Source organism: Rutidosis leptorrhynchoides, chromosome 2 (assembly GCF_046630445.1).
Source record: "Rutidosis leptorrhynchoides isolate AG116_Rl617_1_P2 chromosome 2, CSIRO_AGI_Rlap_v1, whole genome shotgun sequence".
NCBI classification, from domain to species: Eukaryota; Viridiplantae; Streptophyta; class Magnoliopsida; order Asterales; family Asteraceae; genus Rutidosis; species Rutidosis leptorrhynchoides.
Window position 1 is genome coordinate 358,472,856 of NC_092334.1, and position 8,703 is coordinate 358,481,558.

The following is an 8,703-nucleotide window of genomic DNA, read 5'->3' on the forward strand; positions in this document are numbered from 1 at the left end:
AAGTGTTTTAATACATCTCGTTGTTTCCCCTATTTATCCTTTTACGCATTGTGTGAATCTTGCGTATTTATTTAGCAAATTTATAAATTTACTAGCACCATAACTCTTCAACTAATACTGTTTCGTGTATTGAAGATCAATGACTCAATCAACTCATGGTGCTAACGCTCTTCTAAATGTTACTTTGACTCCCGCACAATTTCAACAACTGTTGGCGGCCGTGCAAGGCAATAGCAACAATGGCAAACCGCGAAATCTTTCGACTGCTTGTTCACATCAAAATTTCATGAACTACCAGCCCCCTACATACAAGAGTACTGAAAGACCTGGGTTTAGTAATATAAAAATGGTGAATGCTGATTTCATGAGCTACACCAACTGATTTCAAGAATTTGCTCTCATGACTACTCTCGAGTATCTAGGGATCCAATGCTACATCAATGGATTACCTGAGGAAGTTCGGAGAGATGTTACCTTAACGAACCCAACCACCATATAAGAAGCCTCTTGCATGGAAAGCTATTTCATCGGCAAACATAAGGAGAAAGAAGGTGCAAAAAGGAAGAGTGAAGGAATGGAGCAAGAAAATTCTAAGGGAATATTTAACAAGCTGTATAAGGGAAAATGTCCTTATTGTAAAAGATGTGAGAAACATCATGAAGGATGGTGTAAGGCCAAGTGCACCAAGTGTAAGAAGGTGGGTCACGTAGCCAAAAATTGTAGAGTTGTTATTCCATCAACCAAAACTCCAGCCACAAAGGCAAATGCAATCGTTCCTACTTGCTATAACTGCGGAGGAGTAGGGCATTTCAAAAATAAGTGTTCGAATAAGAAGAAGAATGAAGAGGCACAATGAAGAGTTTTTGGAAACCACTAGAGTCATTTAAATTTCTCATTTTCACAGTGTTCTTTATGTTACCATTTGGAACTTCTATAATTTAGAAGATTTCATTAAGTTTCTGTAATACTCTAGTTATTTTTCTTTTAAATGAATGAATGATGTTATTTTCTTTTCTTTCATTTTCCATTGAATCATTCACCTCGAAGAAGATGAATATTGACTAGATGACATAATAGTAACATTATGGAGTGATAAAAGTATGATTTAGTGTAATATAATGGCGCCTGATCAACGTAGTTATATTATGATAAATCATGCAGAAATCCCAATGGATCATGATGGAAATAAGATATGATCAACCTTAGGACCATTATGTACCGTTACCTACTCCTATTCTCTATATTGTCAACTAGAAATATCAACCCTAGATATTAAATTATCCTTCACTTGTAAATTATCCACGCCCGGTGCTATACCTGTTACATAGGTATCATATCGCTTAGCTCCATCCGAAATGAAGGAATTATCCAACCAATTCTAAGAACTTTTGGAGAAAAGTTTCATTCGTCCTAGCTTGTTTCTGTGGGGAGTACCGGTCCTATTTTTTAAGAAGAAATACGGCACGTTGAGAATGTATATTGATTACCGAGAACTCAACAAGCTAACCATCAAGAATCGTTATCCACCTCCACGTATTGATGACCTATTTGACCAACTGTAAGTGTAAAGCATCTATTTGAAGTATGACCTTAGGTCGGCTTATTATCAATTGAGAGTCAATGAAGCTGATGTTTCTAAGATTACTTTTCGAACTCGTTATGAACATTATGAGTTTCTTGTCATGCCTTTTGGTTTAACCAATGCTCCTGCTGTGTTCATGGATCTTATGAACCGTGTATGCAAACCTTATCTTGACCAATTCATGATCGTTTTTCATTGATGACATCTTAATCTATTCCAAGAGCAAGAAAGAACATGAGCAACATTTGCGATTGATTCTAGAGCTCTTAAAGAAGGAACAACTGTATGCCAAGTTTTCCAAGTGTAAACTTTGGCTGCGAACCGTGCAATTTCTTGGACATGTAGTTGATAGTAAAGGAATACAAGTCGATCCTATAAAAATCACCGCTATTCGAAATTTTCAAGAACTAGTCTTGGATGAAGTCCATAAGACTAGATATTCCATTCACACAGGCTCTTTTGGCTAAAATTTCATACAATATCTGCTATCAATCAAGTAGATCCCCACTATAATTAAGTGTAAACTTTTCTTTAACAAAACGTTGACCGAATGGTAGTTTTTAATCAACACTTCCTGTTAATTAAAGTTCATACATTTCACATCTCGAATCTTAAAAACTGTCATGTTGATGACATACTTATTATTCCCTTAGATGATCTTCGCAATGATGATAAATTGCACTTCACCGAAAAACCTATAGAAGTTATGGATCGTGAGGTTAAACGTTTCAAATAAAGCTCTATTTCTGTTGTTAAGATCTATTGGAATTCACGAAGAGGCCCCGAGTATATCAGGGAACGTGAAGACCAGATGAAGCAGAAATATCCTCATATTTTCTCAAACGTTGGTGCATCCGAGAAGTCTTACTGAAACTTCGGGACGAAGTTTAAATTGACGGGGAGGTACTATAACAACCCTCATTTTTTCCAATCTGAGTTTATCAGATTTTCCTTAGGGTTTCATTGTCTTATTCAGTATACTATCATTATGGTTGTTATCCGTTCATAATTAATAATCTTAATTAATACTTGAATTTATTAATCTTAAACCCTAACCCTAATATTAAATTAATAAATAAACTATATATGATATTAAGTGGTGACAAATTTTAAATTAAAAACTAATTATAAGTAAATTTAAATTAATAAAAGATATGGACAAATAATGTAAATTAAATAAATACAACTTATTTAAATAAATGTAACCTTAATAATAATAATAATAATAATAATAATACTAGTAATATATATATATATATATATATATATATATATATATATATATATATATATATATATATATATATATATATATATATATATATATATATAGTAAATGCCGTAAAAAATATATATATATATATAAATATGTATTTTATATAAAAATCGACTAGGAGAAAAAATAGGAAAATAAACTTAATCACTAAGCTAACAACTAATCCTAATCTAAAACTAAATCTAGTTCTTGATCACCAAGTAATCCTAATGAGATTACAACATCCTAATCTCCTATAAAAAAAAGACCCTTTAGTTGATCTTTCTAATTCACAATTGCATATCAAAGTTAAACCACAAAATCTCCTCCCTTTTTATTGTTTGAGTCGACAATTTCCAGCTCCCTATTCCTTATTTTTAGCCGAATAATATCGGCAGCAAAACATCCCCATCACAGCTTTTTCTGTCGACAAAAACACACTCCAAAACACCCTGCATTCGTCACCCTTCATAGCTCTTTCCTGTCGCCATCTTCTGCTGTTTTTGTGCAGCCTTCGCAACTTTTACAGCCTGCAATAACCTGCTGTTAGCCTCCTGTTTCTGCATTTTCTTTTTTTCTATTCCTGCTGGTTCTGTGCGTGATCAAGACAGCCCATAAAGTACCTTTGTTGCTGCTGTACCTGCTGTTTCCTGTCAAGCTAAAACAGTCCATGATATCCACCTGTTTGGGTCGTAAGTTGTTGCTGCAGGTTTCTGTTTTTCCTGTGCAATCCACATCCATCATCATTCTTGATCTTTACTTTCTTAAGGTACACTAAAACCCTAGTTTAATCATGCTTTTGAATCAATTACTTTTAAGATGATATTAATTATTATGTTTAAGTATTATTAATCATGTTAATTTATTTACTATAAGTTGTTATAAGTATTATGATATAAGTAGTAGGGTTAAGTAAGGATAAAGATTATGATCAAGTATTATGATTAATTATTAATAAGAAGATTATGATATTATGTGATGGGTGATGTTATTAGGTTAATGATGAATAAAAGCTTATGAATTCATGTTGAATTTAGAAGTATGATTATGAAGTATTAGTAATATGATAACTATTAAGTATGACTAGATTAAAAGTATTATGATTATTAAAAAGTTAAGGTTGTTAAATTATGATTTTGATTATGCAAAAGTTAGTGATGATATTAAAAGGGTTATGAATAAGGTTAATGGTATAGATAAAGATTATGAAAAAATTGATTATGAATATTAAGATTAGGGTTAAAAGTTTTAAATAATAATTATGGTTGATAAAGATTAGGGTTATTGATTAATAAGCTAGTTAATAATAATAGTGAGGATGAAGATTATGATCATGATATAGATTATGTGTATGATTAAAAGTTCAAGATTAAGATTATGAATAAGTTATTGAACTAGTTTATGATTATGATAAATACTATAATTAAAAGCTTATGATTTTATGTTAATGTTATTAGGTTTTGATTATGATAAAAAGCTATGAATTTATGATTAGTAAAGTATAGTGATAATGATATACATGCATGCATGCATACGTATGTATGTACATGTATACATTGTAGATATATGTATGTGTGTATATGTAAGTATATACATACGTGTATGTGTATGTATATATATGTATGTATATGTACGTGTGTATGTATGTATGAATGTGTATTATGTAAGTTATATAATGTTAGTAAACATAATAAGAAAAATAATAAGTACATATATATATGTATCATCTTACACTTATATATATGTAACACATACACCTAATATATATATATATATATATATATATATATATATATATATATATATATATATATATATATATATAGTTATGAACACATACATGTATAATAATAATAAAGAATATATGTATGTATCACATAGGTGTATATTTAATATGTAACACATAATGATAAGATAACATAATAGTTGATTAATTAGATAATAATAATATTAATATAACTTATACACATATCTATATGGTAACACTTAATTACACTACGTATATTATCACTTTTATATATATATATATATATATATATATATATATATATATATATATATAATAAGTATATTAATAACTTGTTATGTGTATACACTTATAACGTGAAGGTTATAATTAAAGATAGTGTACAAAGACTACAAACATCACCGCTACTTGTGGCCTAGGGTGATCCTTGTTGCCATTATGGGATGCTTGTGGATCTCAAATGCCAAGACTTAGATTCCGGTCAAGAGATCCTGAGCCGCTCGGTAACAATAGATCATTCGAATGACTTGCATGTTAGCAACGAAGTTTGGGCGAGATTGTACAACATTTTTGTTAAGAATTATAACCCGAACTTCTTAAATTAGAAGTTTACTATAAGTGAAAGCTTTCCATAAATAGTAGGTTTCCAAAAGTAGAAACTTTTGAGAAATAGTAACTTTTCTCGAAAACCGTCACTGTTAATATAGTTTGCTATATTAATAAATAAACTTTATGTCTATTAGACATTAACTAATTAAACATTATATCTCTAGGTTGAGATCTCCGATTACACACTCCGTTCATACAACTTATTTAGAATTACTTACTTGCTACTAAGGTAAACTTCATAGCCCCACTTTTTAATTATCTTTATATACTTGTTTCGAACTTTTGGGGTGAGACACATGCTTGCTTTCAAACTGTTTTACGCTTAGACACAAAAACTCGAAAACTTTATTTTGATTAGTTCAAACTGTGCTATGACATGCTTTGTTTCATGCTTAATCCCTGCCATGATATCGTTAGTTGCTGGAATTTTGGCAAGCTTAATTGTTGTGGGTAGCGCTATTGAGAGTAACGTCTCTATCCGGATGACCGTTGGTCAATGGATACATAATAATGATTTAACGACACGAACGAATAAAGTGATCACGGGGTAACTTGTTTAGTTTCGATATCATACACCTTAGCACTACTAACGAACTGATTAAACTTTATAATTAAATCTTGTGGTCTAAAACTATATTAAACCTATGTTGTTCACTCAACCATTTTTGGTTGACACTTTAAGCATGTTTTGTCTCAGGTGAAGATTGCTAAAGATTTGTGTGCTATTTGGACTTTTCTGCTTTTGGAGTCCGCATATTATCATTTACATTTTTGCATTAAAACACTTAGTTTACATTTACTTTTGTTAAGGATTCATTTGTAACGACTTAATACTTTCCGCTGCTTTAATACAATGGCTTATATTAAAAACGTCTCATATAGAGTAGTTCTCGCTTTACACTCGTGTTATGATATTGGTTAGTCACATATGACCCTCGGCCCCATTTAGGGGGTGTGACATAATACAAAAAATTAACACTAAACTATGTTAATTTTGATTGATTTAACCGACTTTTGATCGATTTTAACCGAATTTTTGATTTTCGACCGGCGTTGAACCAACCTTTTTGGCCAGACTTTTAACCGTTGACCGACTTATCAGACAACGAGACGGGCTAGTCACTAAAACGCAACAAGGGGCATCACAACGGACACAACGAACATTGTTTACAACACTGCTACAGGATTGCAAATAGGCTTGTAGTTGAATTTTTTCAGATTGAATATGTATGTTATTTTAGTTTATTACCAAAGTGGCACGGAAAGTAAGCTAAAAGTTCATTTCAAGGCATTTACTTTCTAAGTTTGTTGGTATACTTGGTATTCGACTCACTTTGCAAATCGACTAATCCCAGAGCAACTACCCGCTTTATAGGTAGTCCGGAATCATTGCGATTAACCTTTGTAACCAGAGCAACTAAACCTAGCTCAAACCCGTTCCTACACCCAAGCTCTTTTCGATCCTCATTGGAAACATGCAATGATCAATGAATATAATTCTTTAAAGAAAATTGGTACTCGGGTTCTGGTTCTGAGACCTTTATGTGTTAATAATATAAGGTCTATGCAATCGTTTAAATGTAAGTTACAGTGTTACACTCTGATGGCAGTATAGACTTGTACAAAGCTTGTTTGGTGGCTAATGGCAAAAGTTAACGATCTGATATTGATATTGAATGTGCGAGATTTTACTCCGATGGAAAACCCGTTACTATTCAGGCACTTTTTAGCCTATATGTTTCTCGACACTGGACGATTCGTCATCTAGATGTTAAGAGTGTATTTTTACAGGGAGATCTTACCGATACTATATGCATGCATCAATTTCCTGGTTTAATGATCGACAAAACTAGGTTATGTATGTTATCTTCACAAATCTCTTTACGGTCTCAAGCAAGCTCCTCATTTTTAGTTCCACAGATTTTCTCACTTTACTCTTATGTTGGCTTCCAACATATACGTAGTGACTTGTCATTGTTTATTTATAAACATGGTGTTTATATATCTTATTTATTACGAGTACTTTATTTGGATGATATTATCAGCGAAGACAGGATTTACGAATAAGGGTGACATTTGTAGTGACCCGAACTTTTCCATGTTTATATATATTAATTGAGATTGATATTTACATGATTAAATGTTTCCAACATGTTAAGCAATCAAACTTGTTAAGACTTGATTAATTGAAATATGTTTCATATAGACAATTGACCACCCAAGTTGACCGGCGATTCACGAACGTTAAAACTTGTAAAAACGACATGACGATATATATATGGATATACATATGGTTAACATGAGATTATGATAAGTAAGTATCTCCATAAGTATATTAACAATGAGTTATATACATATAAACAAGACTACTAACTTAAGGATTTCGAAACGAGACATATATGTAACGATTATCGTTGTAACGACATTTAAATGTATATATATCATATTAAGATATATTAATATATCATAACATCATGATAATATAATAATTTAACATCTCATTAGATATAATAAACAATGGGTTAACAACATTAATTGAGATCGTTAACTTAAAGGTTTCAAAACAACACTTATATGTAACGACTAACGATGACTTAATGACTCAGTTAAAATGTATATACATGTAGTGTATTTAGATGTATTAAAATACTTTTGGAAGACTTCAAGACATATATCAAAACACTCATACTTAACGAAAACGGTTACAGTTACTTTCCCATTCTTTTCTTTCATCAAGAATTCTAGTCGTATTCTTACCCGTATTATACACAGCTTCAAAACGTACTTACTATGGGTATATACCAATAGGAACTAGCATGGGATTCCACTCTTGATTATGTCATGTATGACTAATCAATTTTAACTTCTACCATGAGCTAGTCAACTAAATAGAACTCCTTTTAACCCCACTCACCACTCACCAATTACCACTCATCATTCACTCCATTTCACTTCCAATTCTCTTTCTAATTCTCTCTCAACACACACACACTATTATGAACGTATTTTTCCAGTAATTAATCATCATCTTCATCAAAAATCACTTCAAGAATCAAGCTATAATCATCATAGGAAGAACACTTCAAGAACACTTCAAAAATCCCTTCAAGTTTACTAATTTACTTCCAAGCTTTCTAATCCATTCCAAGTAATCATCTAAGATCAAGAAACCTTTGTTATATACAGTAGGTTATCTTTCTTATTCAAGGTAATATTCATATTCAAACTTTGATTCAATTTCTATAACTATAAACTATCTTAATTCGAGTAAAAATCTTACTTGAACTTGTTTTTGTGTCATGATCCTATTTCAAGAACTTTCAAGCCATCCAAGATCCTTTGAAGCTAGATCATTTCTTGTCACTTCCAGTAGGTTTACCTACTAAACTTTAGGTAGTAATTATGTTCATAACATCATTCGATTCATATATATAAAACTATCTTATTCGAAGGTTTAAACTCGTAATCACTAGAACATAGTTTAGTTAATTATAAACTTGTTCGCAAACA